Here is a 20,083-nt window from a genome sequence, read left to right as displayed (position 1 = left end):
AATTGTATATCACCCAGGGTCCCGCATTTGATATATCTGACCCTGTGTAACAGTCCAGGCCTATGTTTGATAAGTAGGCCCTTTGCAATATATAAAAACGTCTATTCCCCTGTGAGTTGCCATTGTCCCACCACGCGCAAACTGTACGGTCTGTCACATACCCCTGCATGCCTACCTATGTGCCTAGGGACACCTGGCCAAGGGACCCCTGCCCAGCGACCTTGTCTCCTTCCTGTCCCTTGACTTCAGAAGGTGGAGGTAGCCGACCCTGTGTCCAGTGGCTGTTTGTACCGGGTGCTTATGTGGGTTACAGCCCCATTTTTGACCACTGCCCCATACTCGCTGTCCTAATACTCCGCACTTAATATTCTTAACGCCACTGTATTCACACTATATTCTCACTGTCCTTAGGCCGCGTCTATACTTCGCGCGCAACGTGAGCAAGGCCGTACCTCTATGAGGCAGTACGCGACGAAGCATGACCACGTGCGCAATTCAGGCAGACAAACTATTTTGTGGTTCGGCCAGTAAGGACAAACCGCTCACGTGACATCACGGCCACGCCTCCGCCACGCCTCCCCATCACTGTGGATCACAGGTCACAGATCGCTTGGTCGACAGGCGCGCACGGCGCTATGCGCTCCATCGCCCGACCACTATATCCGCGGCCTTACACTCAAATCTCACTATCCTCACATTTTAAAGTACTCCTATTCCATAGTTACCAACCTCACACTACACAGTACTCGCACCTCACACTCATTCTCCTCTCACCCCACACTTGCTGTTCTGCTTTACAGAACTTCCATCGATTCTTGCTTAGTGCTGCAGTTTGTAGAGCTATCATGTTTGGGAGCGTATGGGATGCACATGATACCAGAATTTGCCACAATTGTTTTCCATTTTCAATGTGCATTTCTGCACTGACTTGAAACCTGCCTATGAAAAATGGGTGAGATTTGTAAAAAAGTATCTGCCTTTCACTGTAAATTGACCTATTTAGGGTGATAGTCCCTTTTGCAATAAGAATTGGCCAGGGCCACTGACAGAGGGGGAGAGTCGGGCTGTGGGGGGTCTGGCCGGCCGGTGCTGGAAGTTGGGCCCTGCCAGAGGTCGGAGACCTCATCGGCATCCAGCTGCTGGGCCCCAGCTCTCCCCCGATGTAGCAGGCTTCTCTCTCCCCCCCCCCCCACAGCGGGTCCGACCTTCTTTGCAGGCCTCACGTGCACGCCAGGCATTGGGCTCGCCTGGAATTCTGGTCCAAATGATTGGCACGGCACCGGAGGACCCCCTCTAAGATGAAGTGTGTGTTTTGAATGGTGATGGGGGGGGAGGGCGGGTTATTATGTGAATGGTGGGAGGGGGGTTTTGTATATTGGGGAGAGAGAAAGGCGGGGGTGTGGAGAGAGAGGTGGGGGTTGTGGGAGAGGTGCGGTAGAGAGGTGAGGGAGAGAGAGAGGTGGCGTTGTGAGGGAGAGAGAGGGGGGAAAGAGTGATGGGGACGCGGGGGACGTGGGATAGGTGGGGGCATGGGAAAGAGGAGGGGAGAGAGGATGAGGAGGGGAGATATGGGGTAGGAGAGATAGAGGGGGGTCTCACAAGGCCGCCAAATCTGGGTGGGGCAGTGAGGCAGTGGGGCGTATAGTCCTGGGCCCCGGGAAAGCTGTCTGCTGCCCTGGAATTAGCCACGCACAGTACAATGCCCCTCAGATATCTAAAGTAAGTGGTACTCAGGATTTCTTAGTTTCTATTTACAGTATTCTCTAGCTCTGTCTGTGTACTCAAACCAGGACAACTTTCTTGCTTCATAGTCCAATGCATTACCCACAGGACACCTCTCCCGCTTAACACTTGACCAGTAGGAATCCGAACTTGGCCCCTTTTATAAAATGCACCTTCACCTTTCATGTGTAGTATAACATGCTGCCCCAGGGGCTGTCACACTGATGCCTGATACACAATGATCACACACAACTTCTAAAGGGCTAGCAATTAGCAACAAAACAAATCTCCCATAATTTGAGAAAAAAACAAAAAAACAACCTTTATGTGAGCTCCCTATTCTTTGTGCTCTACAGAATAATGGCATCTTCAAAGGCTACCAAAGGGGCAGGTACTTCTGTCATGATGAGGGCACAGCAGCTAATACTCTGTCATTGTCCCTTTCAGAAAATGACTGTCTCGTTTGCTTTGAAGTCTGTATGTACAATATAGGCGGTTTGGGGGTTTGAGATGAGGTAGCCTCTTTCATGTTTCAGTGTGGGAATAAGATGTGGATGCTTCTTGATGTCCTCTGCTTAATGCTTCAATTATACACTATGATGACTAATGTACAGCTACTGAATAATCATGGAAGGGGGTGCGTAGTTCTGACCAGCAGTAGATTGAGGGCTACATAAAAGAACATGCATGTTTCTGATTACTCTCATTACTCTGTTTATAAGGTAAGAGCTTGGAACATAAGGATATACAACCACAGGTCCTTGAAGAAACAACATGTTGCACTGCTCTATTACCCCAAGTCTCCTTCCAATGAGTGAGAATCGCCTTCCCCATAACATGTTTTCCCACCAATCAAATGAACTTATTGATTATATGACATCACTGAATCAGGGTTTAAACTTCGATTGTGTTTTTCATTTTGTAACCCATATGACTTGCCCAAGTGAGTCTGAAATGTCAGTGCACATTTCCCTAATGTAATAAATGTTTTTTTTGTATTACTTATTTACATGTGATAATATACAGTAAGATATTATTTGGACTATAAGCCTTATTATACAGTTAGGCCGGAAATAATTTTTATACTGACACAATTTTCATAATTTTGGCTCTGTACGCCACCACAATGGATTTCAAATGAAACAACCGAGATGCAATAGAAGTACAGACATTCAGCTTTAATTCAAGGGGTTGAACAAAAATATCGTATGAAACATTTAGGAATTGCAACCATTTTCATACACAGTCCCCTTATTTCAGGGGCTCAAATGTAATTGGACAAATTAACACAATCATAAATAAAATGTTCATTTTTAATACTTTGTCGAGAATCCTTTGCAGGCAATGACCGCTTGAAGTCTGGAACGCATGGACATCACCAAACGCTGGGTTTCCTCCTTTGTGATGCTTTGCCAGGCCTTTACTGCAGCTGTCTTCAGTTGTTGTTTGTTCGTGGGTCTTTCTGCCTTAAGTTTGTCTTCATCAAGTGAAATGCATGCTCGATCAAGTTGAGATCAGGTGATTGACTCGGCCATTGCATAATATTCCACTTCTTTGCCTTAAACTCCTGGGTTGCTTTCGCAGTATGTTTTGGGTCATTGTCCATCTGTAAAGTGAAGCGCCGTCCAATCAATTTAGCTGAATTTTGCTGAATCTGAGCAGACACTATATTCCTATACACTTCAGAATTCAACCGGCTGCTTCTGTCTTCTGTCACATCATCAATAAACACTAGTGACGGGGGCGTGGCCAAGACTCGGAGCTGAGTCGTCTCAAGCCAGCTCAGCTCCCCAGAAGCAAACCATCTAAGGCAGAAAAACACCTAATAAAACGATACCCTGTGCTCCAGAAGTGGGTGGCTGGTTCCCCGTGGCCCAAAATACTTTGTGGTCTGAACCTGGGACCCTTCATGGGACGGATCACAGCGTAACTCTGCAAAGGAAATCTCTCGGCAATAGCTCTCTGAGATTGCCAAGATGGCCGCCGGACACACGCGGTCGGGCTGATCCGAGTACCTCGGGCGCGATTAACTGAACCGACGCCAGCGGGAGGGTTCCAACAGCATTTGTGTTGCCCAAAAGGACTCCGGTGCCGTCTCTGACAGGAGCTGTGGGCGGGCAGAAACCAGGGGACTCAGACGGAATGCGGCTCACAGCTTCATCCCAACCCACCAGCCTAGCATCAGAGTGTCCAAAGGAGGGGTAAGGCGCTACACGGCAGGGAGCACAGGAGGGCTACCTTGCAGGAATACCCGATTCGGGACAGAAAAAGGCCCCAGGCTATCAGCTGCTGGTCGGCGCGGCGGCAGGGGAGGCAACTGAAGAGTGGGGGGTGAGGGGTTGAAGGGGTGCCGTTTTGATCTGGTGCCCCTTAAAGCTGCTTGAAGAAAGCCAGGTCGTCTCTGTCTGATCCTGCCAAGCCCAGGCCTGATTTGGGCCTCTGGTGGGAGGGCCGAGGGCCGAGTCTCCCCACCCATTCTGCTTCCCTCCCCCCACATTCCGCTTCCCTCCCCCTCAGAGACAATCATATAATGACCGGGCCAGGCACAGACTCTAGGACTACCTAAAATATCTCCTATATCCGGGGTAGCCACGTGGACCTCTAAAGGACCTGTAGAGACCTCAGCAAGGATCCAATAGTACGGGCATCAAAGGGCAATATCTATTCCTCCCCTTATCTGTGAGTAAAAGAGGACGGAAAAGTCAATATAATAATCAATCACATAGATTGCAAAACTACGTTCCCTCTTAAAGGAACAAATACCCCTCCACAATAAACACTAGTGACCCAGTGCCATTGTAAGCCATGCATGCCCATGCCATCACACTGCCTCCACTGTGTTTTACAGCTGATGTGGTATGCTTCGGATCATGAGCCGTTCCAAGCCTTCTCCATACTTTTTTCTTTCCTTCAGGTACAGGTTGATCTTAGATTCATCTGTCCAAAGAATGCTGTTCCGGAACTGGGCTGGCTTTTTTAGACATTGTTTGGCAAAGTCTAATCTGGCCTTTGTATTCTTGAGGCTTATGAATGGTTTGCACCTTATGGTGAACCCTCTGTATTTGCTTTCGTGAAGTCTTCTCTTTATGGTAGACTTGGATAATGATATGTCTACCTCCTGGAGAGTGTTCTTCACTTGGCTGGATGTTGTGAAGGGGTTTTTCTTTACCATGGAAAGGATCCTACGATCATCCACCACTGTTGTCTTCCGTGGACGTCCAGGCCTTTTTGTGTTGCAGAGCTCACCAGTGTGTTCTTTTTTTCTCACAATGTACCAAACTGTTGATTTGGCCACTCCTAATGTTCCTGCTATCTCTCTGATGGATTTTCTTTTTTTTTTTGCAGCCTAAGGATGCCCTGTTTCACTTGCATTGAGAGCTCCTTTGACCGCATGTTGTGGGTTCACAGCAACAGCTTCCAAATGCGAATGCCACACCTGGAATCAACTCCAGACCTTTTACCTGCTTAATTGATGATGAAATAACAAAGGAATAGCCCACAACTGTCCATGAAACAGCTTTTGAGTCAATTGTCCAATTACTTTTGGTCCCTTGAAAAAGAGGGGGCTAAATATTAAAGAGATGTAATTCCTAAATCCTTCCTCCAATTTGGATGTGAATACCCTCAAACTAAAGCTGATAGACTGCACTTTAAGCTCACATTCATTATTTAAATGTAACTTGAATATATTTTAGTACACAGCCGAAATAACACAACTTGTATCAGTGTCCAATTATTTCCGGACCTAACTGTATATCACTGGTTTGCCCTTACTGGGAAGATGCATTCTGCTGGCACCTTTTTGATGAGACAACACAGTTTGGCATTCTTTTATGAGTACAGCCTTGTTCCAATTAGTCAGGGTCATAACTAATGGGTGAGAGTGCCCTGCAATGACCGTCACCTTTGATTAGTGAGGAGTCCTTTTAAAGGAGTCCTCATCCTTAATAAGCATGACCAGTGTTAAATGAGTGGGGATTCCTTCTAATCACATAGACTGCCTTCGAGAAGTTACATTAACTCCTAGTGAATGGCAAAACTCGCTCCTAATTAAATACATTGAATTTCAATGAGTAAGAACTCCTTCCTATGACGAGTTAGTCAATGAGTAATACACAATCCAGTGAGTGATACTCAGATGGAGAGAAGTCTGGCATACAGTAACATACAGTACTTGATGGGGAGAGGGAAACTCACCCAGCTGAGCTGTAATTTGATACTTAGAAAGGGCTGTTTTCTACTGAGTAGAAGAAGATACTGCTGCCTTCAGATTTATAGAAAGTTGGTTAATTGCAGTTAATCTTCCCATTATAACACTGGCAGCCATAGAGTTACGGCTGGCAAAAACAATCTCAGAATTATTTGCTGAGCTATTAACATGAGCAGTGATATATTTCGCCTTTTCCCTCGTCAATAATAGGGGGAGCTCATTCAAATAATAGTAATAATAATAACAATTTCCTCCTTACCGATGAGGGCTTGAAATTAATTGCATCCCATTTTGGACGGATGCTTCTTGGTCTTAGTCCTGCAGTTAATCAGAAGCGAGCCCTTGACTTCAGCCACTCTGCATGTCTCACAAATGCTAAGCCTTACAAGCAGCCAGAAAAGGATGTAGACAGAGTTATTTTAGAAGTTTACTGTATTTTATGACTCTTGAGTGAGCAGCCATATAATTACATTTGATGGGATTCTTTATATGGTTCTCAAAGATTGCAGGGCTCTGCAGCTTTTGACTGCACAGTAGGGGGTTATTCATTAAACGGTGATAGTGCCGATCTGTCCACTATTGCAAGGAAACTCCCATGGAGTACAATGGAAGATTTTGTGCAATAGTGCCCCGATTGGCACTATCACAGCTTAATAAATAACCCACTAATTTCTTCATATTTAACTTTTATTGCTGCCATAGGGAATTAAAATGCCCAACTCAATCCACTGCAACCTACTGCAGATCCCTCTGACAGCAAAAGGGTTAAGGACCTTCACAGTGAGTGGATACAACAAACTAATTTTATAAAATCTTTTGAGGCTTTATTTGGGAAGCAGGAAGTATCCTTGTATATTGAGAATAAGGAAGGGTAAAACTAAAAGCCCATTCAGGGACAGGCTATTTGCCCTTCTGGTTTTGGGAGTCTGACGGAAAGTGATAGAGGGCTATATTTACTAAGTGGTGCTATTCCGTAAGGCACCTTACAGCCCATTAAAGTGAAATAGCTATAAGGTGTATTGCAGTGCTGAAAATTGTCTTAGAAAATAGCATCATCCCCATAGTAAATAAGGGCCCCAAAATATACTCAATGGGATGACTTGTCGCAGTGTTCTTAGTGATCAGCTGTAAGCTTCCCTGTCTGGAAGAAACAATTCATGTAAGATGGGACACTGTAAGGGTTCATGTTCAGGTCCTGGGTTTTGCTGGAACTTGCCCTTACGTGACCGTTGCGGCCATCTTGGTTCCTGCAAACCTCTTCCTGAACTTGGTAATTGGCTACACCTGTTCCAGGGCTTTAAATAGCAGTCATAGACTTCCAGCCCCTGCCCGAGAATGGTATTTTGTTCCATGTGTTCAGTGTGCCCTGTTGCTGACCTCAGCCTGTGACCCCGACCTTGCATCTCTGCTGCCTGCTTTAACCTCTGCCTGCATCCTGACTACGACTACTCTAACAGGACTCAGTCCCCCGGCTCTGGTTGGTGATCATATACCCCTACTTCAGCTCTGCGGGCCCGCTTCCTATCGGAGATAGGCATCGTTAGACACACAGCGTGTGTGCAGACATATGTACACTGTAAGGTTACTGGCTGAGTGTACTCATGCAGCCTTCTCTTTCACGACACTAGAAATAGCACCAAAGCTTCTGTGGAGGACAAAACTCTTGAGAAGTCTGACTCCGAGTATCTGTGTGCGTCAGTGGAAAATGGGGTTTAAAATGACGACTATTATTGTCTAGAAAAGTACCCCCATTATGCTGCTACAAAGGAATATCCTTTGTGGACTGACTTCTAAATGTTGGAAAATAACTAGTGAATTAAAAAAAAAAGACTTGAGAAGGATTTCAGTCTGAGAGAAAGCTCTGTGTATCCTTTCCCATCTGCAGCCTTCTTTAATAAGGAGAGATTGGCCTCCTGTGTGAATTACTGAAGAAGTGGCTCAGTGAATGAAGATACTGACTGAAAACAATGACTTTGAAGCAGGGGCGTCTGGTTCAAATCCAGTGTCCGCTCCTTGTGACTTTAACTCGCAGCTACCAAGGTATGATTGTAAGATCCACAGAGCATGGATTAATCTAAATTCTATGTGCAGTGCTGCATATTGTTCACTGTCATTGCTATACAAGAAAAAAAAAGTATTATTATACTATTCTAACTAGTTTGGAAGGCACTTGTACCGGAGACCAAAATGTGAACTATTTACCATCCCTTGTTTAATGAGAAATCTATGTGATAGACATTTACAAAATGAGTGTAATCCTTTTTTTTTTTTTTTTGGACACATTTTTTTTTTTGTAACTCAAAATTTTTATTGGGATTTTTCATTTGAATATTTCACATGTTCCAACAACACAGTTTCTGGTGTACATCAAACTTGATCCCTTTAACCTTTGACGAACATTAACGACAGGACAAAGACAAACAGACACACATCTACCTACTAGACCGAGTACACACACTGGGGAAGGTGGGGAAGGGAGGAATCTGCTTGAAGGCGAGACAGTGACGGATCTCCTCCTATGCTTCTTAGATAATCCTTCGAGGTTCCTGAGGTCCCCTTGACTCTTACTAACACACCCTACCCGTCCAGACCTACTGTCCCCCGCCCGCACCAAGGGAGAATGCACCTGGGCAAATCAAAGCAGCACGGTGGCCTCATTTACTCCCGGGATATCTGTCTGCTCCAACCAAGGAGTTATTTGGACACATTTTGGTGACGTGCCATTAGACAACTTTGGGCGCTAGAAGACCGCTTTCATCCCAATTACTGGATGTTGGCTTGTGGCACTGCTTAGTAAAAATGGGCCTTAATGTTTTTAGAAGGATTTATACCAACTTCATCCCATCTCTTTTGAGATTAGACTGTTTGTGGAACACAAGCGAGTAAACCCTTGCTATTGCATATTAGGGCTGTTCTATACTGCGTGCGTGCGCTACGTCATGCGCGCGCAGCAGTTTTATTTGGTTGAGGTTATGGCCGCACACAGTATAGAACGGCCCCTAGAGACAAAACGTGTCTGATCCGATACAAATTCAGTGCTCCCATTGAAAAGAAAAGCCTTCATTATTCACAGCAACAACTTTAAAGGTTAATAAAGCCTATAAGGAAAAGTTTCACTGGCAAGTTGTGGGACTGCCCATTACCCTTTCGGTGGCAGAAGTATCACAACCACATGAGAGCTTGTGTAGATATAAAACGGTCACAATTTGCCCCCTCCCTCCTCTGTAACACAAACCCTTTTAAAATGTTCAGGTCTTGCAGTGAACGTGATCTCCCCTAGCAATGAGCACAATAGTGATTATATCAATTGTATACCATAAGGGCATTCAAGAGGTTGATAAGTGTTTGTAAGCTTCATATAAACAGTAAGTCCCTGTGTTGGCAATTAACATAAAATACACATGCCCAGATCCACAAAACTCAGTTGAGCCACTTAACATGACCTAACTTAATATCATGTTGAGACTAACAGTGTATCTTTGGAGGAAATAACAATTTATTTATAAAAATGTTTTACCAGGAAGGTATACATTGAGAGTTACCTCTCGTTTTCAAGTATGTCCTGGGCACAGAGTTATAAAAATTACATGGTTACATTAAAAGAACAGGGTTAAACAGTCAATTCACAGGCATTTCATGTACAGATAGAGTTAGAAAAATGGGTACAGGGGATAAAAGGGCAGGTGAGCTTCAGATTGAAATAGAGCAGCTTTAACATCACTTTAACATCACCAAACATCTGCAAACAGCTCACATTTTGGCTGCGCCAAAGGCTGTCCGCCTTTGGTTGAGATTCAATGCAGCTATGAACAAACAGTTCTTTGTGTCCTCTTGGCTCATTAACATTCCAGTGGGTGGGGTTGACGTTCCACAAAGTACAAGCAAATGTTAACCCTTAGCACGCTGGTCCTGTGCAGAGGGGAGCAGCTCTTGGGGAGCCCCATCAGGCTGTCTGCCTTTGGGGCAACACAGATGTACACTGGGGTGGTTAAGATTCAATGCCGCTGTGAACAAACACATTTGTGTCCTTTCTGTTACGTCATGTTTAAAGAGTATATCGTTAACTATAATGACCATCAGTGATTAAGTGTTATCATGATATTGCATATCTACTAAAGCAGGGTGCGCAATCTTTGTAGTCTGTGCCCCTCAGCCTGCTCCCCCACCTGTTTGCGCCCCCCCCCCAACCTGATCGCCGGCGTTTTCTGATGTCACAACGTCATGTGACATTGCATTGCCATGGCAATTTGATGTCATGTGACTCTGCAGCGTCATTTTGCCATGGTGACGCGTCACCGGAAGCCACCGGAGACCAGGTAAGTTAGATACACAGGCCTCGTGCGCCATCCCCCGGCATTTAATTTAAATGCTTTGAGGAAGAGAGCGGGGCCTCTGTAAGCACCGTGCCCCCCTCCCCCCAGAAAATCTCACGCCCCCTAGTTTGCACACCCCTGTACTAAAGTCTGTTAAAGGAACATTTTTCTATCTGCCATCAGTCTCCATGGCTAATGAATTCCACATTTGAACTGCCCTTACTGTAAATTAGTGCTGCGCAATCCATGGGTCGCAACCCCGTTGGAGGTCGTTTGCAAATTTCTGGGGGTCACCAAAACATTCTGAACAATAAAACATGAACCAAACAAAAATTATTTTTATTATCTTAAAAAGTACCACGTGTATGCATGCTATACTGTATAGAAAGACCTGTGCGGGTATACAAGCAAATAGATTGGTCTCTAAAATTGAAATATAACAGTCCTCCGCAACATTGCCCTGTCCAAAAGATATCCTAAAAGTATTGTAAATCCAAATAAGATGTCAGAGCTGCATGAATAGTTTAATAGGTAGGAAGGCAGTTTACTGCAAGCTGTCTCTCCAATCTGTGACAAATGCAGAGCGAGTGTCAGCATCCCCCAAAAATCGCGCCAGCCCAGAGCGATCACGATGTGCGCAGCTCTCACATGTGACCCGCCTGTCTGTTGACCCGTTTCATGCCAGTTTTAAAACGTCGACATGGGAAACATTTGGGATTGCCATAAAGAGAGAATATCCCGATTTATCAACAAAGGTAATACTGTCACTGCTTGCTTTTGCCTTGACGTAGTTCTGCTTTTTCAAACCTCGCTGCAACAATTACAAAGCCGCGTCCCAGGCTTCATGCGGGAGCAGATCTAAGTTTAGCAGTTTCAACTACAATTCCAAAAATGGAGAACATAATACCCATGAATTCAGGGTCAAGTTTCACATTCATTTTTATCTTCATATACATATACTGTATGTATAATATATGCAATAAATATTATTGAAACTTCCTACTGCATTGTTTCTTGTTATTCATTTTAAAATAATTGTTCTGATTGCCATAAAAACAATATGCATGTTATCCATACATCCATACATCCGTATATCCATACATATGCATGTTATCCATACATCCATACATCCGTATATCCATACATATGCATGTTATCCATACACCCATACATCCGTATATCCATACATATGCATGTTATCCATACACCCATACATCCGTATATCCCTACAAATGCATGTTACCCATACATCCATACATCCGTATATCCATACATATGCATGTTATCCATACATCCGTATATCCATACATATGCATGTTATCCATACATCCATACATCCGTATATCCATACATATGCATGTTATCCATACATCCGTATATCCGTACATATGCATGTTATCCATACATCCATACATCCATACATCCATATATCCATACATATACATGTTATCCATACATCCGTATATCCATACATATGCAAGACGGAGGGAGATGCCCTTGGGATGATTAGTTCTTTTGAAAGCTTATTGTATTGTCCCAAATACATTTGTACTGTATATAGTTATCATATCCCCATCTAGATACCACTTTTCTAATGTAAACAAATCTAATTTAGCTACCCTCTCCTCAAATTTTCCCATTTATTAATTTGGTGGCTCTTCTCTTCAGTTTTTCTAGTTCCGTAATGTCTTTTTTTATGGAGTGGTGCCAAAAACTGTACTCCACATTCAAGGAGTGATCTTACTAATGCTTTATAGAGCGGCGCCATTATACTTACTTCCCTTCCATCCATTCCCTGTTTAATGCAACATAGGATCTTGTTTGCCTTTGCAGCTGCTGCCCGACATTGAGCACTATTGCTAAATCTGCTGTCTACAAGCACTCCTAAATCCTTCTCCATCAAAGATCCTCCTAATTTATTTTGTAAATTGCCTGTTTATTCTTGTTTCCCAAATGCATCCCTTAACATTTATCTTTACATTTATGTTGTCTCCATTGTACTGTGACATTGTACGCAGAGGAGGAGGGCTGCCTACAGGTGGCAGAAAGGTTATCCCGCCACCGATGGCCCACGTGTCTGCCAATTTTCCCATCTTCTGTAAAACCTCAGACCAGTGGTGGGATTCAAAATGTTTAGCAACAGGTTCTCTCTCACGGAGGGGGGTGGGAGAAGAGGGGGGGAGGAAGAAGAGGGGAGGAGGAAGAGGGGGGGAAGAAGAGGTGGGGAGAAGAGGGAGGGGAGAAGATGGGGGGGAGAAGATGGGGGGGAGAAGAGGGGGGGAGAGAGATGGGGAGAGAGAGAGACGGGGGAGAGAGAGACGGGGAGAGAGAGAAAGACGGGGAGGACAGAGACGGGGGAGAGAGAGAGAGATGGGGGGAGAGAGAGAGAGAGACGGAGGAGAGAGAGAAAGAGACGGGGGAGAGAGAGAGAAGGGGGGAGAAAGAGAGAGAGAGTCGGGGGGGGAGAGAAAGAGAGAGACCCGGGAGGGTAGAGAGAGACCAGGGAGGGAAGAGACTAGGGAGGGAAGAGAGAAAGACCAGGGGAAGAGACACCAGGGGGGAAGAGACACCAGGGGGGAAGAGACACCAGGGAGGGGGGGGGGGGGGTTAGAGAGACCAGGAGGAACCAGTGCAAATAAGTGCAACCTGCAACCAGTGCAAATACAAATGGACACATGCAAACTACAGAAGCAGGCAAACTGCACAGGACACAGACACAGGCAGGCCACACACAGAACACAGCCACCCTCATATCTCCCGCAGCACCCTCTCACATGTCTTCCAGCCCCCCTAACATGTCTTCCAGCCCCCCCTCACATGTCTTCCAGCCCCCCCTCACATGTCTTCCAGCCCCACACTCACGTCTTCCAGCCCCACACTCACGTCTTCCAGCCCCACACTCACGTCTTCCAGCCCCACACTCACATGTCTTCCAGCCCCCCCTCACATGTCTTCCAGCCCCCCCTCACATGTCTTCCAGCCCCCCTCACATGTCTTCCAGCCCCACACTCACATGTCTTCCAGCCCCACACTCACATGTCTTCCAGCCCCCCTCACATGTCTTCCAGCCCCCCCTCACATGTCTTCCAGCCCCCTCTCACATGTCTTCCAGCCCCCCCTCACATCTCTCCCAGCCCCCCTCACATCTCTCCCAGACACATCTCACATAGCCCCCTCACATCTCCCCCAGCCCCCCTCACGTCTTCCAGACCCCCCTCACACGTCTTCCAGACCCCCCTCACACGTCTTCCAGACCCCCCTCACATGTCTTCCAGCCCCCCCTTACATGTCTTCCAGCCCCCCCTCACATGTCTTCCAGTCCCATATTCACATGTCTTCCAGCCCCCCCTCACATGACTTCCAGCCCCCCTCACATGTCTTCCAGCCCCCCCTCACATGTCTTCCAGCCCCCCCTCACATCTCTCCCAGCATCCCCCCCCACATCTCTCCCAGACACATCTCAAATAGCCCCCTCACATCTCCCCCAGCCCCCCTCATATGACTTCCAGCCCCCCCCCTCACATGTCTTCCAGGCCTCCCCTCACATCTCTCCCTGACCCCCACACATATCTCTCTGACCCCCACATCTCTCCCTGACTCCCACACCTCTCACAGGGGTGAGAGATAGGGGGGAGGGAGCAGAGAGACCAGGGGGAACCACTGCAAATAAGTACAGCCTGCAACCAGTGCAAACAGGACACAGGCAGGAGACAGACAGGAGACACACAGCACACAGACAGGCAGGAGACACAGCCCACAGCGGCAGGACACACACGCAGGAGACATGCAGGACACAGCCTCACCTCTCTCTGCTGCACGCTTTTTCTCTGCTCTTTGGCTCCACCCCCAGGCTCCTGCCACCTCCTCCTGATTGGCTGCTGCTGTGTAATGCAGCCAATCAGGATGGAGCAAGCTGCCCAGCCCCTTAGCAGAAGCTCTGCTCTCTCCCTACTCGCACCGGTTCTGCGAACTGAGGAAAATTTAGGTACAGGTTCGCACAAACCGGTACGAACCGGTGCGAACCGGCTGAATCCCACTGCTGCCTCAGACCCTATTTGAACCTTGGCATTCTTTCGTATTTAGGATAGCTTTATGTCTATCCCAAACGTGTTTGAATTCCCTTATTGTATGACTCTACAAGGTCTGGGTCGGAGTAACGGTAAGACAGACGTCACGTTGTTACAAGAGAACACAAAGTTACAGTATGCCACACTAACATCACGTTAAGCCTATGCATGTATAATTGTATTTATATAGTGCCAATCATGTACAGAGCGCTTAACAACATTACAATAGGAGGTAAATACTATACATTACAAACAATGGGGATAAGTGCAACAGGTAAATGACAGCATAATGCTAAAGGAGACCCTGCTATAAAGAGCTTACAATCTAAGTGCTAATGAGATGTAGAATGGCTGTTGTTTTTGCATATAATCAGCTTTGAAAATAATCATGTTAATTCAAAGACCATAACGTCCATTCTTGTTTTAAGTAATCTCCATGTAAATTGTAAATATGTTAAATATTGAGGAGAAAGCTCATGGGACCTCTTTTTGGAAATATCTGCACAACATTTGTCTAAAGTCAAAAAGTTGGTAGAGTATCTCTCATATTCCTTCTTTAAAAAGAAAGTACAAAATAGTAGTAGGGGTATAGTATAGCAATTGTACTCTGGGTTCATAATACAAACTTAGTGGTGTCCTGTATCCTGTAGTACCAGGGTGGGGCAAACTCCAGTCCTTAAGGGCCACCGACGAGTCAGGTTTTAAGGATATCCCTGCTTCAGCACAGGTGGCTCAATCAGTGTATCAGTTTTCGATTGAGCCACCTGTGCTGAAGCAGGGATATCCTTAACCTGACCTGTTGGTGGCCCTTGAGAACTGGCATTGGCTACTCCTGTGTAGTAGCATCACACTTTGACCACTGATTACAGAGAGCAGCTGATTTTAGCAGAAACGATGCGATAGTTAGAAAGGCCATGTGAGGTCTGGCTAATTTCATTTGACATACAGGCATACCCCGCATTAACGTCCGCAATGGGTCCAGAGCATGTATGTAAAGCGAAAATGCACTTAAAGTGAAGCACTACCTTTTTTCCACTTATCGATGCATGTACTGTACTGCAATCGTCCTATACGTGCATAACTGATGTAAATAACACATTTGTAACAGGTTCTATAGTCTCCCCGCTTGCGCACAGCTTCGGTACAGGTAGGGAGCCGGTATTGCTGTTCAGGACGTGCTGACAGGCGCATACGTGAGCTGCTATTTGCCTATTGAGCGATATGTCCTTACTCGCGAGTGTACTTAAAGTGAGAGTCCTTAAACCGGGGTATGCCTGTACTGTACAGTAACTATAAGAATTCTAGGTTGAATCTTTCCCTAAGGTCTTCATCACAGTCTACTCCAACACATCAAAGCTTATTCTAGGATGGATATGACAGAGATTTCTTCATCTTGCATTAACTTGATTTGGGACAAATGATTTTTAAAATCAGGTTCCACTATGGACGCGGCCTAAGTCCCTTACCATGTCTCCGGTGGCTTCTGGCGATGAGTCGCCATGGCAACGTGATGTCACATGACGTCATCACATCAGAAAACAAAAAGGAGAAAAGGTAAGGGGGGTGGGCATGAGCAGGAAGGGGGAGAGCAGGTGGGGGGCGCACACAAAAATGTTTGTGCACCCCTAACAGAGTTGAACAGCATCGTTCTTTGGTGTAATCAAACCCGTTGCCCCAGGAAACAATGTATGGTAGGACTTCCCTGTCATTCCACTGTGAAAATGAATATGATGCAATGAATAACAATACAAAAACTAAACTTTTTCAAAACTTCTGCAGCATAAAGGGGGTGAGTGTATCATGCCAAATTTGAAGCAAAATGTATGCAAATTGCATAATTTTCACAGTGTGTCTCTTTGTTTCAAGGTGCGTCTTATTGCGATTTGGGAAACGTCAATAGGAGGAGTTACATGACGCACAGATTATAATGAGATTTATCTCATTTTGCACCTTTTATGTGTAACATTTCATCATTTGCCTTAAAAAAAGATCAAACAAGTCTGAAGTGGTATAAACTTTTCTCGGTAACAATCTCCATCACACGTAGGAAACTCTTATATTTTACACAAATGAAAGTAAAAATGTGGTATAATAAGCATTATTATGAAATGTTTTATGTAAGCCACAGTTGTTAAAAATGTGAACATTTATGACTATCAAATGGCATTTATTGCAATGACATCATGTCCTCTAATGCCCTTCTAACTAACTGAGAAGCCCTTCCAAAGAGTCCCTTCCAAAGAGTATGTCCCTACCGAGGAGTAAGAGACTAAGGCTTTTTATGTCCCTTCCAAAGAGTAAGAGACTAAGGCTTGTTATATAGTAGGCGCTGGTGCATGCGTGGACGTGCGTCCGGCCGTGCACGTGGCGTGCGCGTTTAGTTGTTAGGGTGCAAGCAGTGACACACGCGGTCAAGGGGCGTGACTGATGTCACAGCATTAGGCCACACTGATTGGTTTGCGGCGTGGTGGCAGCAGCGCGAAAATACAATTTTCTTGTATTTTCCCTGGTCTGCCGCACCACCGCTCACAGCCATGCACGCGCACGTCCCAAGTACTGTATACAAATGTCTGGCTAACACAGCCAATTATAATTGACGCTCACGTGTACAGTAGCACACGCGCGCACACTATATTACACGCCTTAGAGAGCAGAGCACATTGTACAGCATGCTTTGCACATTGTACCTGCTGGGAGTTAGTAGGCAGAGCACATTAAACATGATAGTTTGCACATCGTGCTTGCTTTCCTTTCTTTCTCAGTGGGTGGCTGGAAGAGGGCAGATAGACAACATCACCATACTATGGACCATGTTAGTTTTTACAAGGGTACCACTTTCCCCTATCAATCTGGCAAGGCTGCTTTAAACTCATGCCACTATATGTATTGGTGTGGAGCAGTTAGCTTTGGCTGCTGGTAAGAAACAGCATATTTGTTGTGAAGGAGTTCAGCGTTATCATACTATGAAATGAGCTGCTTGATGAAATACGACATTCTTTTCAACTGCTGAGGAGAGAGATTAGGCTCTCTAAGGCAGTTATTTAGTGGCTATTTCTTATTTACTGTTTATAACAGCCTGTTGGAAAGGAGACAGTTGCCGGCACGGCTGTGATATGCTGCCGCGCACCTTTTGTATTTTAAGGGTTTATTATGTTTTCTCACAATCTTGTCTTTGATGGATGACACTTACATGCTCCCTCTGAATGTCTTATTGAGAGGGAAAAAATGGAGAGAAAGGTCATCGTAGATTTGATCCGTTTTAACCATTGCTGTCAGTAGGCCCTTCACAGAGTTTCTCCATGTGATTACGGGTGGAGTAACCCAACTACAGTATGTAACCAGGCAGTGGGACAGGGTTCTAAAGGATGCCATGCAAGAAAGGAAATACCAGGAGAAAGAATGAGGTGGTGATGCAGACTAACCCATAAGTTATTTTCCTCTAACAAAAAGTGTGTGCTTAAAAAGCTTTTCAGAACAAGTGTCAGGGGAACATGAAGTCTATGCTTGGAAGGCACAGAAATGCTGTTGACAGAAATTAGGAAACCATATAGCAATGGGAAGTTCAGGAGAAAGTACAAATTGTGGTAGAATCTGACTTTGAATCAATAGGAAACGTGGAAAGACTAGGTGGGTCTCATTTATGATGATGAGGTCACGTCTGGAGGCTACATCTACTGAAGACATAGACAAAGCACATATAATGCACAGAAGAAAAACTAAAATAGTGCATGGCTTACATCTTAACTACTTAATAGGATAGTCTGGGGTATCTGTGAATTGAAGGAAAAAAGAAGATATGGGAGTATTTATTAGACCTACAAAGGAATCAACAAGGTTCACAAAGGAAGCATTGTTTCTCAGCCAGGCTGCCGGGGAACCCTGGTGTGACCAACCCTATGACCCGCAGCCCCAGGGTAAAACGCCATCACACTCTACTCCCTACACAAAGCCCTCACGCCTTCCCTGTTTTCCCCCACCTCAAACATGGCAACTGCTCAGTGGGCACATATGGCTCCTACCCCTCACACAAAGTCATCACAACCCTCCGAATGGGTGGTGTGTGTGATGACTTTGTGTGGGGTAGAGGAGGGAGACTAGTATTCATCTTGTGGGGTGTGGGAAGGTATGTGGTGTAATTAAGGTTAGGAGGGTGAAAATGGTGTTTATGATTAAGAATGAGGGTGTGTGCTGTATGAGAAGGGGGATACTTGTGGAGTGCGTTTTGAGTAAAAGGGTTAGTATGATTTGTAAGTATGAATGTGTGGTGCGTAATAAGAGGGTGGGTGAGTGTGTTGGGTGTCTGCTTGTGATAAGTAGGGTGAGTGTATTGCATGTAGCAGGTTAGTTAAGTGTGAAGAGCTGGGGTGCCCTGAGATTTAAAATATCCTTCAGAGGTGCCCCTACTCAAAAAAGCCTGTTGTAGAGAAAAGGAAATACTAAAACTATGAGTCTGATTTAAAGTTTAAACGGAACCAAAATAGTGGTGGTGTTAATATCAGCGCTGTGCTATCACTATATTTACGGTATGATTAGGAGCTGCTTTAGAGTTAGGAACTACAGAGTTGTTAGTACAGGTACACGTCTGTGTGTAATAATTACATCCGAGTAAAGTTTGCGCTTAATTGAATCAGCATACCTCTACACCCTTAAAAACATGACTGGCCTCAGTCTGCAACAACAGAGCTAAGCAGAAGAAAACTGAGCCGCATGATAACCAAGGAAAAAAATCTCTTAGGGGGTAACTCTGGAGTACCCCATGCCAAATACATTAACTCTAACCCTATAAATGCGCTCCATTTTTCTGCGAAATCTTGGTTTATTCTCAGGAATCGCCAGCATTGACAGGTAGCGTCTACACAGCCATAAAGCAGCAATTTTAAACGTGACTTCAGAAAATGCAAGTTGCAAATGTTGGGTTTGTATAGTTTAGTCAGATTTGCACTTGGTCCTTATTGGTACACAATTAAGAAGAGGTCTTAAATTAAGAACCGTTTTTAATCAAACTAGATTAGTCTCTAATACAAGACAGGTGCTATTTAACATGTGTACGCCCATGTTAAGCTCATTCAAATAAATTAGGCATACAGTATGTATGCCTCTGCTCTGCCTGTTGAGTTGTTACGTTCACCACACACATGCAAACTGTATTTTGCACCTATTTTTGGCCAACACAGAATTGGGGTCTTATTTTAATATTTTGAAACAGGCCCATGCAAACTCTGCTGCTGCTACACTCATAAAACACAACAGCACACCACACACACGCAAACACACAAACGCTGCTACTGACACACACACACACACATGCACTGCAGCTCCACACACACACACAGTGCAGTTCTACACAAAACAAACTGCTGCTACATACAAACTCTGCTGCTACACACACATACAGCACACCACACACACACAACCGCTGCTGTTGCTGACACACTGACACACAAACGATGCTGCTGCTACTGACACACTGACACAAACACAGAGACACTGCTGCTGCTGCTGCTGCTGACACATACAAACACACAAACACTGCTGCTGACACAAACACACACAAACACTGCTGCTGACACACTGCCACACTGCCACACAAACACTGCTGCTGCTACTCACACTGCTGAAGACACACTGACTGACAAACACACACACAAACTGTAGCCACAAAAACTGCAGAGAGCCGCTCACTTGCTTTGCAGCTACAGTACACACTCCCTTATCTCCTTCCTCACTGAATCTGTCGGCTCTGTTCCGGAGCGAGAGGGAGGAGTCACTGC

At 45.3% G+C, this 20,083-nt stretch overlaps 1 protein-coding gene across 4 annotated transcripts in view; it reads right to left on the bottom strand.

Moving 5' to 3' along the window:
- Positions 1 to 20,083, bottom strand: part of SPAG16 (sperm associated antigen 16) — a 543,868-nt gene that overhangs the window by 197,818 nt on the left and 325,967 nt on the right. The gene's annotated exons all lie outside the window — the stretch shown is intronic.

The sequence above is a fragment of the Ascaphus truei genome, chromosome 7, assembly GCF_040206685.1.
Source record: "Ascaphus truei isolate aAscTru1 chromosome 7, aAscTru1.hap1, whole genome shotgun sequence".
Taxonomy (NCBI): Eukaryota; Metazoa; Chordata; class Amphibia; order Anura; family Ascaphidae; genus Ascaphus; species Ascaphus truei.
The sequence above is the reverse complement of the archived record's forward strand: the minus strand, read 5'-3'. Positions and strand labels throughout refer to the sequence as shown.